The sequence below is a fragment of the Varanus komodoensis genome, unplaced genomic scaffold (assembly GCF_004798865.1).
Source record: "Varanus komodoensis strain SLA01 unplaced genomic scaffold, ASM479886v1 scaffold4, whole genome shotgun sequence".
In the NCBI taxonomy this organism is placed as follows: domain Eukaryota; kingdom Metazoa; phylum Chordata; class Lepidosauria; order Squamata; family Varanidae; genus Varanus; species Varanus komodoensis.
The window spans coordinates 60032858-60048359 of NW_025335941.1; the positions used below are offsets into that span (position 1 = coordinate 60032858).

Below are 15502 nucleotides of genomic sequence, written 5' to 3' on the forward strand. Positions count from 1 at the left end.
GGTTAGTGTGACATCCCAAGCAAATCAAGCAGAAGCCCAGGACTTAGAAGCTTCAGTAAAATGGTAAAGGAATAGAATTGGACTACTGGAGATTTTTCAGCAGAGGTAGAGAGCTTTCCTTGCAGCCTTCTGCAAGCAGGCACCCTGATACTGAGTTGGATTGCAACTCTCAGCACCTGACGGTCAGCCTGTGGTCCAGCACACCTGGAGAATGTGGGATGCTTGCTGGAGAATACTGGAATTTCTTCTCCAGTATATCTGGAAGGCAGCAGATTGGAGCTGTTTTCTTGGGACCCAGGAAATTATGTTTATGGGTGACAGCAAAAAGCCAAGAAATAAAGGGGTTCTACAGTCCTTAAAGCACTAATTTTGAGAGAGGCAAGCATTAATTTTGATTTCTTCCCCTACTCTCAGTTCCATGAAAATGAAAAAGTGGGAAATTTTAATGCAAGTTAGTTGGACCGCTCAGATCTTTGGGGTTGAAGTCACAGAACTATCTTCTCAACAGCCTTGATTTAAGGACCATCCCTAGAAGGTATATATGATGATATAATTAGAAAAGATTTGTTTCTTTGCTGATCCCATGTAAGCATGAAGTAGGGCACATGGTCTCACTACTGGAAGAATCCAGAGGCATCAGTGCTTACTAGTCAATAGTGCTTACTAGTGCCATGATTCCCTAGGAAACTTACACACGCAAGTGCTGCTGATGAAGCCCAAGTGTTGGTTTATGTGACTTCTGTAGTGCAGATCCTTCCCCAGCGTGAGCACTTCTTCCTAGCTCATGATTGTTTTCCTCTGTGTGTTTTTGCTGAGAGATGGAAAGCCAGCCAGTTCTCTTTCAGCGAGGTTCCAGCTTGGGCAGTGAGTACGCCTTACATCCTCTGCTGAAAGGTTTATTTCTGTAGTCTAAATAAAGGAAGCAAATAAAATAACCCAGCATATATTCTGCATCACTTGGACTGCTTCTTGTGGCCATGGCAAAGGACTCAAAAGTGCTGAGCGGTCTATGTTGTCCTTTTCTAGGATACAGGACCATACCCTGTTCTGTATGGAGCGGATCCAGGCTGACCCATAACACGACTGTCTTCTTGTTATCCGCATTGCTGCAAACCTCTAGTCCTGGAGACAGTCAGGGCTAGTTCAGACACGAGGCACACGTCTTTTGATTTCTTATTGCCCAGTTACTGAATGTGTGAACTGACTCCACCAGTAAATGATGTGTTTTGAGGTGATAAGAGGGGACATGGGAGTATTTGCCCTGAATGTACGAAAGTATCCTCAGATAAGTCAACAGGCGTGAGCCACAAAGGGGTGAAGTGGCCAAGTTTGTGGATGATGCCAAATTATTTAAGATGGGTCACACAAAAAGGGGTTATGAAGAGCTCCAAAAGGATCTGTCCAAACTGAGAGAATGAGCATCGAACGCGGTTTAGTGCAAGCAAGTGTAAAGTGGTGCAGGGGCTAAAAATCCCGGCTTCCAGTATAAACTGAAGCTAGAGGTGACTGGTTGGGGAAAAGATCTTGGAATTGTGGTGGGCGGCTTGTTGAAAGCATTGATGTAGCCAAAAGGGCAAATGCCATTTTAGGCGCAGTGAGGAAAGAAATTGAAAATAAGATCGTCAGGATTAGACTCCTCTTGCACAAAGCCGTGCTGTGACCACACTTGAGCGAGTGTGTGTTTCTGGACACCACACCTCACAAAGGATTTCGTAGATTGGCAGAAGTGGAGAGAAGGCCACAAAAATCACCAGGGGGCTGAAGCAATGCCCCCATGAGAAGCAATGCCCCACACCCCCAGAGAGCTGGTGTGGTGGTAAGGGTGTCGGGCCAAGGGTCCAGGAGACCTGAATTGTACTCCTCGCTTGGCCATGAAGCTCGCTCTCGGCCAAACCTACCTCTCAGAGCTGTTGCTGGGAGGATAGCATGTTATTTATTTTTATTGATTCATTTAAAACTTTTCTAGGCTGTTCCTTACCAAAGTCTTGGGACGGTTGAATCTTACAAAAAGTAAAATAAAACACAGCACCCTAAAAATTCAACTAACAATAAAACCCCAATAAAACAATCAGATCTTAACACTGGGAAAATAAAAAGGTTTTAGCCAGGTGCTGAAAAGAGTAAAGTGATGGCACCAGGCGAACCTCTCTGGGAGTGAATTCCACAATCAGGGTGCCACCGCAGAGAAGGCCCTTCTCTGGGTAGTCACCTTCCTAATCTCCTTCAGGGAGGGCACCCGAAGGGTGTCTACCCCAGATCTTAAGGGGTGGGCAGGCACATATGGAAGGAGACGCTCCTTCAGATAACCAGGCCCTAAGCCATTTAGGGCTTTGTAGGTCATCACCAGCACCTTGAATTGGGCCCGGACTCCAACTGGTAGCCAGTGTAGGTGGAAAAGGACCAGCATTATGTGTTCATACCACCTGGACCCCGTTAACAACCTGGCAGCTCTGTTCTGAACCAGTTGAAGTATCCAGGCCGTCTTCAAGGGCAGTCCCATGTAGAGTGCATTACAGTAGTCCAATAGGGGAGTTACCAGGGCATGGGTCACTGCTGCCAGGCACTGCCCATCCAGATAGGGGCACAGTTGATAGATCAGCTGAAGCTGAAGGAAAGCTCTTCTCGCCACAGCCACCGCCTGAGATTCCAGGGACAGCCCTGGGTCAAGGAGCACTCCCAAACTGCTGTGGCGCTATGTAAGCTGCTTTGAGTTCCTCACAAGAGGAAAGAAGGTGGCATGTAAATACAATAGAACAGAATACTTGTTTATCTCAGAAAAGGGCAAGAAAGCGGGAAAAGGATAGAGGTGCACAAAAGCGTGCCTGGTGTGGAGAAAATGTATCAGGGAGAACGGAAACAATTCCCTAGGGAGGTTGTGGGTTCCCACACTAGAGGCATTCGAGATGCAGCTGGGCAGCACCAGGGATGGCTTAACTGTGAGTCCTGCACAGAGCAGGGGGTTGGGCCCTTCCAGCTCTACTTCTGTGATTTGTCGTGATGACATCTTTATGATTCATAGTAATTCTCGCAAGATTTATTCATTTAAAACTTTTCTATACCCTCTCATCACAGACATCTTGGGCTGGTTTACAACAGCGTTAATAAAATAGAAGAAAAATAGAAGTAAGAGTCAGGGCAGCACAGCATCCAGTGTTCGGTGGAAATCCACCAATTCAAACAATTTAACAATTGAAACATTGGGAGAATGCCATATCCGCTGCACAGGTGGGAGCCCATAAATCTGATAGCTTTAAGAGGAGACGAGGTATCTTGTGGGGGATGCCAGTGGCTGCTAGCCATGCTGGCTGTAGGACTGGTCCAAGATCAGAGGAACCGTGGCTCTGAATGCCGGTCGGTGTGGAACAACACGAAGCAGGGGCTGAGGGCACCCCCCTCCTCTTTGGGAGCTTCCCAGGGGCAGCTGGGAGGTCAGCGTGAGAAGCAGAAGGACTTTTGCTCTGATCCAGTGGGACCCTTCTTCAGGTCATTGATGTTCCTGTCCCTTTTTTTAAGGTCAAGCGAGCGGTAGCTAAGTACACATGGTTAGTTTTGCAAGAACAGCCGGTTGGTCGAACCAGGGAATGTGCAGAAATATCTCACAAGGGATTATTGTGTGTGGTCTGGAGAACATCCAGGTGGCTCCTCTGTGCAGCGATGGCTCCGGTTTTCCAGGAGGAATAAGGTGCCCCTTCTGCACACCACCCACTTCCCAAGGTTTGCCCCATCCCACCTGTGCCATGGCTTCTGTCCTTGCAAAAGCCCTGGGCTTCCACGAGGCTGATTTTCTCACTGGTACGCTAGTGAGATGAAAGAAGGCGCATGGGTGAAACCACCCAAGAAGCACAGCTGGTGTCTCACGAAATCAGACAGGCTGGGATGCATATTCCGTCCAATGCAGCCCCCTCTGCCACCTGGTGCCTCCCGCACTTTGGCAGAAGTTCCACAGGTGCTCCAGCCAACCCGCACGGCGTCGAAGCAGCTACGGAGCGCAGGAAGGCTGGCGTTTACCTGGACCCCTGCAGTGCTCCTTTGCCATGTGGAGCCGTTGGCCAGTACACTTTAGCGGCAAACTGGGAGGAGGACCCGAAAGGGCATGATCCGAGTGGTGTGCCATTCCTGGGGACCAGCCGTCTTCCATGCTCGCGTGCAAGGGAATGGGGTGCCGCTTGCTCAGGACACGTGGCTCGGTTCCTGGAAAGCTCCATGCAAGAGCTGGCCACGGCCACCAGGAGCTCAGACCCCGGTGCTGCAAGGCAGGCCAGAGTCTGGGGAGCCGATCCGATGGACTCTCACCCCACACGGCTCCATTGCACATTGCCAGGCAAGCGTGTTTCCCCCTGGCGCGAGAATTGCATCATCCAGGGTGGCAGAGAAGCGGCAAGGCAAAATTCAAGTTTCCTGCTTACGCGTGGCAGAGCCATCCGATCCAGCCCACCTTCTGTGTCCCCCTGAGCTCGCCTTCGCAAGGTGACCCTCTGGCTTTGTTCTGTGGAAGGCGGTGGAGTAAGCTTGGATTCCTCTTGACAGTTACAAAACAAACAGTCTGCATGGAAATGTGTACATATTTTTGTTTGTGTTTCTCCTAAGCCATGCTTTTCTGAATGCAATTTTGCCCAACATTTTTTTTTTGCAAACAATTTTTTCTAATAGGATACAATGTTAAAGTCTGGACTAATTTTAGATACACTTTCCCCTAATATACACATCTCTACACAGTTTTTGATCCAAGAATTCCTCTGCAAAACTCAGAGAAGTGCACATTTTGAGTGACAACAGCAGAGTTTCTGTCCCTGTATTGGACCGAAGGTGCAAAATTAGGCATTTCTGCCTCACCTCTGGACGTCTTTCCTTCCTTACCACCTCAGCTCCTTTTCAGCGATCTTCAGCAGGCTTGCCAGACACGTACTCTAGACCACTGAGCTACAACCTATTACCAATCTCTCAGCCAAATCTTCTTCAAACGCTTGCAAGGTTAAAATCTAGCTGTGAAAATCCTCTGAGGACAGATCAATTAGAAATATGCAACTAGCAACTAACAAACATTCCAAATATTGTGCAATCTATACTTACTGGACTGCAGGACAAATCCAAAATAAAACATGCACCGAGGAATTGTGCAGTCTTTGAGGAAAATAAATAAACCAAAAACACTGCAGATGGTTATTTGTGCAATTCACTGCTGTTACGTAATAGTATATCTGGAAGTGCCGACACTCAACAGGACATCCCGTTGCCATGACCCCAAAGGCAGTCCAAAAATGCATTGACTTTTATCAACAAGCATGTTCGAGCCGTTTTCCCCTCCTAGAAAGAGGAATTCTGTTGTAAAGCAGTTGAGTCTTAGTTGTCCATTGAAGAGCAAGCCACTGCAAAATCATTTGCATCAATTAATAAATTAATAACCAAATAAGAAATTTACAGTGAATAAATTAATAAAATTAATTCCCCTCTCTAGCTACCATGAAGACTGCAGCTAAGCTCAGAGTGAACTGGGAATTCTGAGTGGGCTGGTGGATAATATCGGTGTCCCTGTTATTAAAACAGTGCGGGTGTTGCATCTTTGTAAGCCCCGGCTCCACTAGACCACTGAAGTGGAACTGTGCTTCCTGAGCCCACCCTGGTCTCACAGCACATAATGGATGCAATTGCTCATTTATCAAGTTTATGCAGGGATGTAGTGGGAATTACAAGTTCTTGCCGTAGTGAGTGATGGAAGCACAGCTCCAGAGTCGAGTGCAGAGCAGATCTAAAGGTGGGTAGACATGCAGAATTCTGTGGCCACCTTTCCCATCCCTTCCTAGCCCAATCACTCTTGAGATCAGTCAGTTCTGCAGAAAGCTTTCTGATGCCCAGCAAAATGCTCCTCAAATGGCAGTCTTTGGGTTATGTGGTTGGTGACATTTCATTTTGTCTACAACTTGGCTGCAGGGGCCCAAGACCAGGACCCAGACAGCTACCTAAACATTCGCAGTGGGATTTGTTTTCACATCTGGGAAGAGGAGCTGGCAGCAGCTCTCCCTCATAGCTATACCTGTCAGTGACTGAATTTCCTCCTTTGCCCATTCAAAGCTGCAGATCTTTTCCTTGCAAAACACTCTTTATTGGCCAGAAAGCACAAAACACTCAGAGTGGATCTCTGAGCATACAGAGAGCCATTTGTTGAACCCGATCTAGTATTCACCTCCAGGAACTCTCTTCATGAGCATGCCTGGGCCCCATCCCTTTGGGAGTGTCCATCTGAAGGCAGGCATGTCTCCTCCGCTTGCACCAGTCCTCTAATTGGGTCACCCTCCTCTGCTGGGAACACAAATGGGGTCAAGAGCCAGGGTCCCCTGGTCTGTCTCTGAGAGAATCCCCTGCTCCAGGTCCCCTCCCGCCAGCTGAGCATCTTGGTTCTTCCCAGAGACTGCCTGCCCACCTGGGGAACCTGGCCTTGAGACCAGCGTCTCCACTGCTCTCATCTCAGTGTCTCAGGATGGCCCTCATTCCCAGGCCCCCAGTGCTCCTTTCCCGCTTCTCCTCCTGTTTCTGATTCTTCTGAAGCCTAGCCACAGGCCCCTGAGAACATGTACCCAAAGACGTCCTCTTTCTTCCTCCCAACAATGCCACACTCTCCCTTCATCTGAAAAGTGGTTTACTCTGTACCATTGGAGACCGATGATCTAGAAACACACACCAGAAGCTTTCTGAGATAGGTAGAACCACCCGAATGGTTCTCTCGATCCCAAGCTGATGAAGGAAGGAGTTTAGCTGTCACTCATACTTTTCTTTGATCATCTGTTATCTGACTTTTGACAGTTTTACAGTGCAGAAAGGAGGTGGATAAGAGATCTTGACCTTCCTCTCTGTGGCAGCCTTGGAGGTACTTCTAGAGGGAAATCAAGTCCCCCTTTAGTCTTCTCTTCTCAAGGCTGAACATGCCCAGTTCTCTCAGTCTCTCTTCACAGGGCAGGGCAGTGTTTCCAAACCCTGGATCATTTTTGTTGCCCCCCTCTGGACCCTTTCTGATTTTCTGCATCTTTCTTAAATCTTGGTGCCCGGAACTGGACACAGTATTCCAGGTAAGGTCTGACTAGTGAGGAGTATAGGGGAATTACTACTTCTTGTGATTTGAAAGTAATACTCCTGTTAATGCATCCCAAGATAGCATTTGCCCTTTTAACAGCTGCATCGTATTGTTTAGCCCGTTGTCCTCAATTACTCCTAGATCTTGTTCTTTTTCAGTTCTGTTGAGTGCGGTTCCCACAAACGGCTCTGACGTAACGTCTAACGTTGCCCTCCTTCTGCCTACACCTCTTTCTCCTGACTTTCTTGAGTGACTCCCCACACCTGCCGTGCTCTGCACCTATCGCTCACCTGTCACCCACCAGTCCATCACACACCCCTGCTGTCATTCATTCGTTCATTCTTCTTCCTCCGCTTCTGTGCAAATGGATTTGCTACGTGCAGGCTGTTTTGTCTCTTCATTGTTTTGGAAATCCGAAGAAGCATCGAATCACATTTTTCAGTCACCTGCACATGTGCGTCTGATACTCCTGTTTTGCTATACAGTGGCAGGAGGCTGGGCCCACTTTTCTATCAACTTGAGAGTGTGCATGCCAAAGCAGGGCTGAATCCCAACTTTTCCTGCCCTTGCCTTGGTTTGGGGTGAAATCAGTGAATGGTGCAACACACAGCCACCCCTAACCCTGCTTTACCACTACATGGGCCAGCAAGCATTGGTTAAGCACGGGGACATCTGGTTTGGTTGCAAGGGAGCAGCCTGTGGGCTACGCCTGGCCTTCTTGGGGGTCCCCATTTGGCCCGAGGAGGCCCAGCCCTGCCCCCTTTGCTCCACCACTGACTGGTTGCCAGTCCCCTCCACCCGTTCTAGAAGGTTCTTCCAAGGCTTTGGCAGTGGGACCTTGAAGCGAAGGTGTCGTGGTAGGTTTGGAATTTTGGCCCTGCCCCATTTCATTTTAGCTGCTCCTTGTTTTGCCTTAAGTTCCACCCACCCCATGGGCTCCCATGAGCTTCTCCAAAGTAAAATTAAGCATCAAAGTTTACAAAATGGACCTTTGAAATGGGTATTTTTCCTTTTTATTCCCCTTTTAGGCTAGCTATCAGAGAGGGAAAGGAAGAAGCAAGTTTCATTCCTTTCCTGAATTTTCTATTTTTTTTTAAAGGCTGCATACTCTAGGTGAATAAACATACAATCCTATGCAGAAAGGGAGGGAGGGAAAAGCAAAGAGCTCTACAGTTCCCAGCAACTTTTTTTCTGTCTAAACATGAGTAAGATTCCACCTTAAAAGACTCTACCACAAAATGCTGGGCTCCAGCCCATCTCCTCCAGGTACCAGAATTTTCATATCAAGAGTTGATAATTTTGCTACTGGAGTAGAACAGCAAGGAACATTTTTATCGCCAACTCTCCTATTTATGTGTTTCTGGGTCCTGGGATGTGTGCAGGTTGAAAGCGGCAAATATTTTCCAAGTGTTCAGTGTCAATGTCCGGTTTACCCCTTTGCTCTGATGCCTTCTCTCCCCTCTGCCGGCTCATTAGAGCCTCTGCTTCTGCCGGGACACTTTGCTCTCCCTTATGCGCTGCAGCCCACCTGAGACAAATATTTAGTTTGGAATCCAGGTGGCGGCGTTCCCATTTTCTTCTGGGAAAATGATCAAATCGAAGCATTTTGTTACAGTCCCACTGGGCTGGTAAGTAGATCTCTGTAGGCTGACACCACAGCCCCATCTGTCACAATGGTATGACAGTCGTTTTTTAAAAAGATAATTTATACCTCACTTTTTTTAGTATACAGAGAGCTTTTCATTCCTCACCTCACTCCTTTCCGCGTTCTCAGTGATGTTGTTTTTTTCTTTCTTTTTGGCAAAAGCTGCAAGGATTGTAGGGCAGAGTCCCCTTGTAGCAGCAATCTGGGTCACACGTGCACACAGCAACTTCGAAAGACAATGACACACATCTCTGTCTTGGTTGAAAGCTTGCGTACCAGCCCTGTTGCAAAAGAAGGGCAGGATCCAGGTCAGACGTGTGGGCAAGGAAATTCTAGACAGCAGAAACAGAAAAATGGAGAGCATCTTGAATTTAGTGGCAAGGTCCAATTCCTTCATTTGGAGTGGCGGATATCAAGGAGAGGACGAGTCTGCTGCAGTCCCTTTCAAAGACTGCTTACGCATTTTTACTCTCCGAGGTCTCCCTTGCTGTTCGCATTTCTTACCCCCTGCTCAGACCATGAAAGGAAGGGGCAGAGGTGGAGATACAGAATCACAACTTAAAGCAAGGTCATCCCGATCTCTAGCTCTTCTTCGATCGCTCAGAGCAGCACACAGTGCAGTAATAATTGTAGCACCAGCAAATAAATTCCAATTAAAACATAGTGTTGCTCTGAAGTTCTTCCTGGGAGCAAATTAGGAGGATTGTTAAATAGAAAGGTTTTGACTCCCTTCCTGAAGTTCAACGTGGTGGGGTGCCGTTAAGAGCTTGAGAAGAGCTGTGCTCCATCAGGCCGAAGCCCTCCCTGTCTATTGGAGTATTCTGTTCATGCAGTGGCCAACCAGATGGAAATGCACAGGCAACTCATGAGTAAACTCGTGCTTTCTTGTTTGTGTTCCTCAGCAACTGGTTGTTGTTTAGTGACAAAGTTGTGCCCGACCCATCGCGACCCCATGGACAACCTTCCTCCAGGCCTTCCTGCCCTCCACCATCCCTCGGAGTCCGCTTAAGCTCACACCCACTGCCCCAGTGGCCCCATCCAGCCACCTCATCCTCTACCGTCCCCTTCTCCTTTTGCCATCAATCGTTCCCAGCATCAGGGTTCAGCAACTGGTACTCAGGGGCATATTGGGAATGATACTGGAAAATTCTCCTATCCCCCCGTAAAATTCTCCATGTCTGGAGGAAAGAGGCACACAAAGCAGGACCTCCACTGGAGAAACCATCCTCTTGTCCTCCAGATATTTGGCCTACAGCTCATCTTTCACCAGTGGCTATGCTGGCTAGAGCTGATGGAACTTGTAGTCCCAAGCATCTGGAGGGCCATGAAAGGCCCACCCTTGCCTTCGACCCACTAGATAACCCCGTTCTCAGAAAAAAAAAATATTCAGGCCTCCCTGAACTGCACATGAACAAGCACACAAGGATTTCTGAGGTTTCTGGATCCTCTCAAACTAGGCCTTGGTGGGATTTTTATGTTTGAGTCCTGGCTAATTGCCTGTTTCATGATGCTTCATTTTCATGTGCTTAAAAAGGTTGTGTTAACTGCAGGTTTGAAATGTGTCTCTCATGTCCTCTCTTTTGACAGGTCTGCTTTTGCCACTGCGTCTCCGATCAGTTCGCCGACTGCAGGAAGGCGCTCTCTGCAGAGACAGCCCAACACAGTTGTTGAAGCTGGGAGAGCTGGAACCCTGGCATAATGCCATGGATTGCATTTTAGGCACCTGCTGTGGTTTGCTGCTTCCGCCGAATCCAACTTCAGCTGGAACAAATGCACATTTATTTATTTAATGCTATTTCTGGCAAAATTGGGGCTCCGTCCCAGTTGGGTTTTTATTTGTTCATGCCTGCTCCTTAATCCAAATTTGACAAAACAACAACTCTCAGGTCAGAATTGCACGTCAGCTTGGCAGATGGGGGTCTCCAGGCAGGGCCAGCATTAAAGGAAGGCAAGGCTGTGCACCCGCTGAAGACCCCTACTCCAGCAGGTTCCGCTGAGGAGCACCCCCTCTCCCCCTGGGCTGCTCTTTCTGCAACCTGCTTGTTCATCTTGCTCCAGCCCCGGCCCCCGAAGGAGGGGTGGAAGGTACTTCTGCCTGCTGGCTCAAGGGCTGTTTGCCCGACATGGAAACCAGGGCAGTCACGGTGAGAGAGTGGATGAGGAGAGGTAGCAGCTGGTGGCCGGGTGGATCTTGCCCAAGAGCCCTCCAAAACCCGGAGCTGGTACTGTCTCCAGTAGGGTTCGGGGGAACCGTTTTGGAATCTGTCCCTCTGGTGCCTGTGGCCTTCCTCTCAGGCTCAGCCCAGGCCTGCAAAGTGAGCCAAGCCAGGAGGAGGTCCAGACATGTGTGCAGACTCCTGATTGTGCCTCAGGCAACCTCCCTCATCATGAGCATCTTCAGGATACTGGGTGGCCACGCCAGGCGCCATTCCTGGCGACTCACCTTCTCCCTCGCTCACTGCTGCTGTCAGTGGGACGCACAAGAAAGGGTCTCAGTTCCAGTGCCCCATAAATGTTGGACATGCTCATCTGGAACAGGGACTCAGGACTGCTCAGGACACGCTTCTGGGAGCCACGCTCACGGAATCTGGGATGCTCATCCCAAAACAGGTTTCTCACCCATTTATAGTCTCCAGTCTTGGGTTCCACTGAGCTTAAGTCAACACAAAGGTACTCAGTCCTTCCTATGGTTGTGGATTCTCCCTCCCAAGAAACAGACCCATCCACTCTGTTCCCTTTTCCTGCTCCCAGCTAGGGAAAAATGATTTCCCTACTGTATAGAATAAGTGGCATAATATAGTGAGATAGTCTCCCTAGAGTTTAATTTAGTTTTATTGTAATCACTAATATGAAAGTCTGCCTAACAGCAGAAGACTAATTATGCTTAGTTCACCACATATTCCAGCTGAAAACTGAACCGTGCCTGAAAACAACCCTTTCAGGAGAGCCTGTTTGGCAGCAAAATGCATCAAGGATCGGGACCATCTTGTTAATCAGGGATATCTACTGTTTTGAAAATGTGCCTTGACATGCATATAATGAAATGCAGTTAGATGCTGTGAAGGAGGAGAAAATGCCGAAGCAATTTTTAAAATAAAAGAAACCCCATTTCCCCCAAAATTATATTTATCTTCCCTTGTAATTGTAATTCATTTTGTAAAATGGAATTACCAGTGTTGAATAGTTCTGTTTTCCCCCCAGAATGAACATATTCACAACACATTCAGATGTTCATTCCACGAGCAATAAAGTGCATTTGAAAACAAAGCAGTAGCAGCACAGTATTCATTTTCCCTCTTGTTTTTGTGGTTTAATTCTGTGTTATCAGTACAGGCTTGTCTGATCAGGACCTGACGGAGCAAAGAGTTAGGAGGAAGAGCAGAATTTGCTCCGGGTGTGATTGTACCCCTGGCAATTTAGCTATTGCAACGGCACCGGCCTCTGGCTCTTGTCTCCCTCCGTAGCGTTGTGCTTACCTGGAAGAAATGGTAGGCAGATCACTTGTGAATTGCCAAAAAGCAGAAAAACAAGGACACAAACGTACACGTGCTTCTACGTATTAGTGCAAATTTAGTCATTAGTATTGCGATTGAAAAAGGGGCTGCAGGTGGCGCAGGGGTTTAAACCGCTGTGCTGCTGGGCTGGTTGATCGAAAGGTTGCCAGTTCGAGTCTGCACAACGGGGTGAGTTCCTGTTGCTCTGTCCCAGCTCCTGCCAACCTTGCAGTTCGAAAGCATGCAAATGCAAGTAGATGAAAAGGTGCCACTTCGGTGGGCAGGTAACAGCGTTCCGTGCACTTCGGTGTTTAGTCATGCCGGCCACACGACCACGGAGACTGTCTGTGGACAAACGCTGGCTCCCTCGGCCAGGAAACGGAGATGAGCACCACCCCCTAGAGTCAGGCATGACTGGGTGGATGTAACGTCAAGGGGAAACCTTTACCTTTATTGTAATTTAAATAGGAATAGCATGCATCTTACCATAGTGTGAAAGAGGCTGAGCAAAGGATCTCTGTGCCTTATTCATTCTGCTGCCCAGGTGCTGTTGACAGGTAACTTCAAGGCTCCTGCTCTTTCTTTTTATCATTCTGGATCTCTAAATGCGGCTTGGAGAGGGCGAATGGTGGTGCCTGGAGCACATTTCTCTAGCAGCCCTTCAGATAGAGGACTCTTCTTGATAAAAAAGGGCAGATGGCCACCCTGGAATCCGCCCATTATGTTAAATTTCCCACAATTCTGCTGAGCATCTGACAAAGCAGCGTGATATTAGAATCCCTGGGGTATTCTGGGAAATGTAACAAGGTGGGCAGCTTCCTAGATCTGGTTGTTGCTGCCAGGTAGACGCATAGCTGGAGTAACCAGGCTGCTGGGGATAATGGGACCTGGAGTTTGACACATCAGAAAGGCACCAGATGGGGGAAGGCCCTCCAAGATGGTCTTATAAGCTTCTCAGATCATCTCTCACCCTCACCTCTCCAGTCTGTGAGGGCAGGATAATGAGTCTGCCTGCCTTTTAGAGGTGGTGCAATGGATCCTGAGATGATATGAGCAAAGCATTATGAAACAACCTCAGGTTTTATGCGCTGGCATTTATCTGTATTTCTGCAAAGCACCGGTGTGGTCAAGTACTTGCTTTCCAAGGAGACAGATTCACTATGACATCCATGTCAATGTAACTCGGAGGTTTTGCTGTAAAAAGGCTGTACCTGATTATGAAGAGCTGCTTATAATCAATGACAACCTGCAAGCACGTGTCATGCATGACTTCCCCAAAGGGCACCAATTGCAGTGGTGGCACCTTCAATTTTGTCTTTATGCTCGTTTTTGCATCATTTTACTTGCAGTGTAAACTCACCTAGGGCAGAATTTGTGAGAACGTGGACAGCACTCCCAAATCCTCCCAAAAGGGCAGGACTCCTGCTCATAATGCTCCCTAAATACTTCATCCATGTGAGGACGGATGGCAAACCTGTCGGTAGAAGATCATGCTCTGTGCCAGTGTGATGTGGTGATAGAAGGGGTGGAAGGGACCCGGAAGATGCAGGTTCGAGTCTCCACTCAGCCAGGAAGCTCGCTGGGTGACTTTCGGCCAGGCACTCCCTCTCAGCCTACTCTACCTCGCAGGGTTGTCGTTGTAAGAAAAAAAATGGAAGCATGTAAGTTCCTTGGGTTCCCCACAAAATGAATACAGGCAGGATTTAAATGCAGTGTATCAGCACCACTATCAATGCATTGGAGTGGTGTGGTGGCCAAGAGACTCGTTGTTGTAATCCTTAAACATCCATGGCTTGAACTGTGCATTCACCATGACCTCATTAGGGAGTCCTGGGGAAGCCACTCACTCTCAGCCTCAGCTCCACCATGTGCAACATGGGAAATAAGGATACCTAGAAACATAGAAACAGAGCGAGTCAGAAGGGGTCTCTCGAGCCATCCAGTCTGACCTCCGGCACCAGCCAGCTCCGCTCATGACATGCCCACCATGTGCATGTCCAGCCTATCCTTGAACACCCTCAGTGATGGGGACTCAGCAACCTCCCATGGAAGCCCATTCCACACCCTCGGGGTCCTGACTGTCAGGAAGTGCTTCCTGGCATCCAAATGGAACCTTGGCTCCCGGAGCAAAGCTCAGGGAGCCAAGGTTCCATTAGAGCGAGTCAGAAGGGACCTCCCGGGCCATCTAGTCTGACCTCCGGCTCCAGCCAGCTCCGCTCATGACATGCCCACCATGTGCATGTCCAGCCTATCCTTGAACACCCTCAGTGATGGGGACTCAGCAACCTCCCATGGAAGCCCATTCCACACCCTCGGGGTCCTGACTGTCAGGAAGTGCTTCCTGGCATCCAAATGGAACCTGGATTCCCTGAGCTTTGCTCTGTTGGAGCGCGTCCTGCCTTCCTCTGCAGGGGAGAACAGGTCTCTCCCCACCTCCGTGTGACACCCCCTCACATACCTGTATGTCGCCAACAGATCCCCCCGGAGTCTCCTCCATACTGCCTTATAAGGGATGTGGCTAGATAATGCATATGATGAGTTGCCTACACTTGTGCTATACGAATGTTCGCTATTAGTATTATTATATCAGAAAGAATTGAATACAAATCCCTGGATCCTAGAGACAGTGTGGTGTGGTGGTTAAGAGCATGGGACCGGGACTCAGAGGATCTGGGTTCTAGTCTCTGCTCAGCCATGGAGCCAACTGGGTGACTTTGGGACAGTCACTGCCTCTCAGCCCAACCTACCTCACAGGGTTGTTGTTGTTGTTGTTGTGAGGATAATATTGAGAGCAGGAGGAGGAGATTGATATGACTGGCCTTGGGTTCCTTGGAGGGAAAAGGTGGGATATAAATATAACAAATAAAATAAAATAAACCTCCATATGCAATGCAATGGTTAGAACTGGGACTGCACAGACCTGGTTTCAAGTCCCCAGTTGGTCATGAAGTTTACTGGGTGATTTTGGGCCATTCACTGTCTCCGGGCCTGGCCTACCTCACAGGGTTGCTGTGTGGGTAAGATGGAGAAGGGGAGGATCCGTTAGGCTGCCTTGGGCTCCACGGAGGACAGGCAGAGTATGATAGAACAGTTGAATTATAGGAACATGGACACAAAGCCAAAAACTCCGGTGATGCCAAAGTCACACATTTTACTGCCCAGAATTTCTCTGTGCTCGAGAGGGGTTGGGATTTGAAGCGGCGTTGTGACTTGCATGGAGGTCACAGCGGGACTTCTTCACCAGCAGAGCCCACGGGGCTGAGCATAGCTGCACTCTTCACAGTCGCTTCTGGAAAA

General features: G+C 48.6%; 1 protein-coding gene across 4 annotated transcripts in view; it reads left to right on the plus strand.

Moving 5' to 3' along the window:
- The window catches only part of DLG2 (discs large MAGUK scaffold protein 2), a 959957-nt gene that overhangs the window by 46236 nt on the left and 898219 nt on the right, over positions 1-15502 (plus strand). The window lies entirely within an intron of this gene.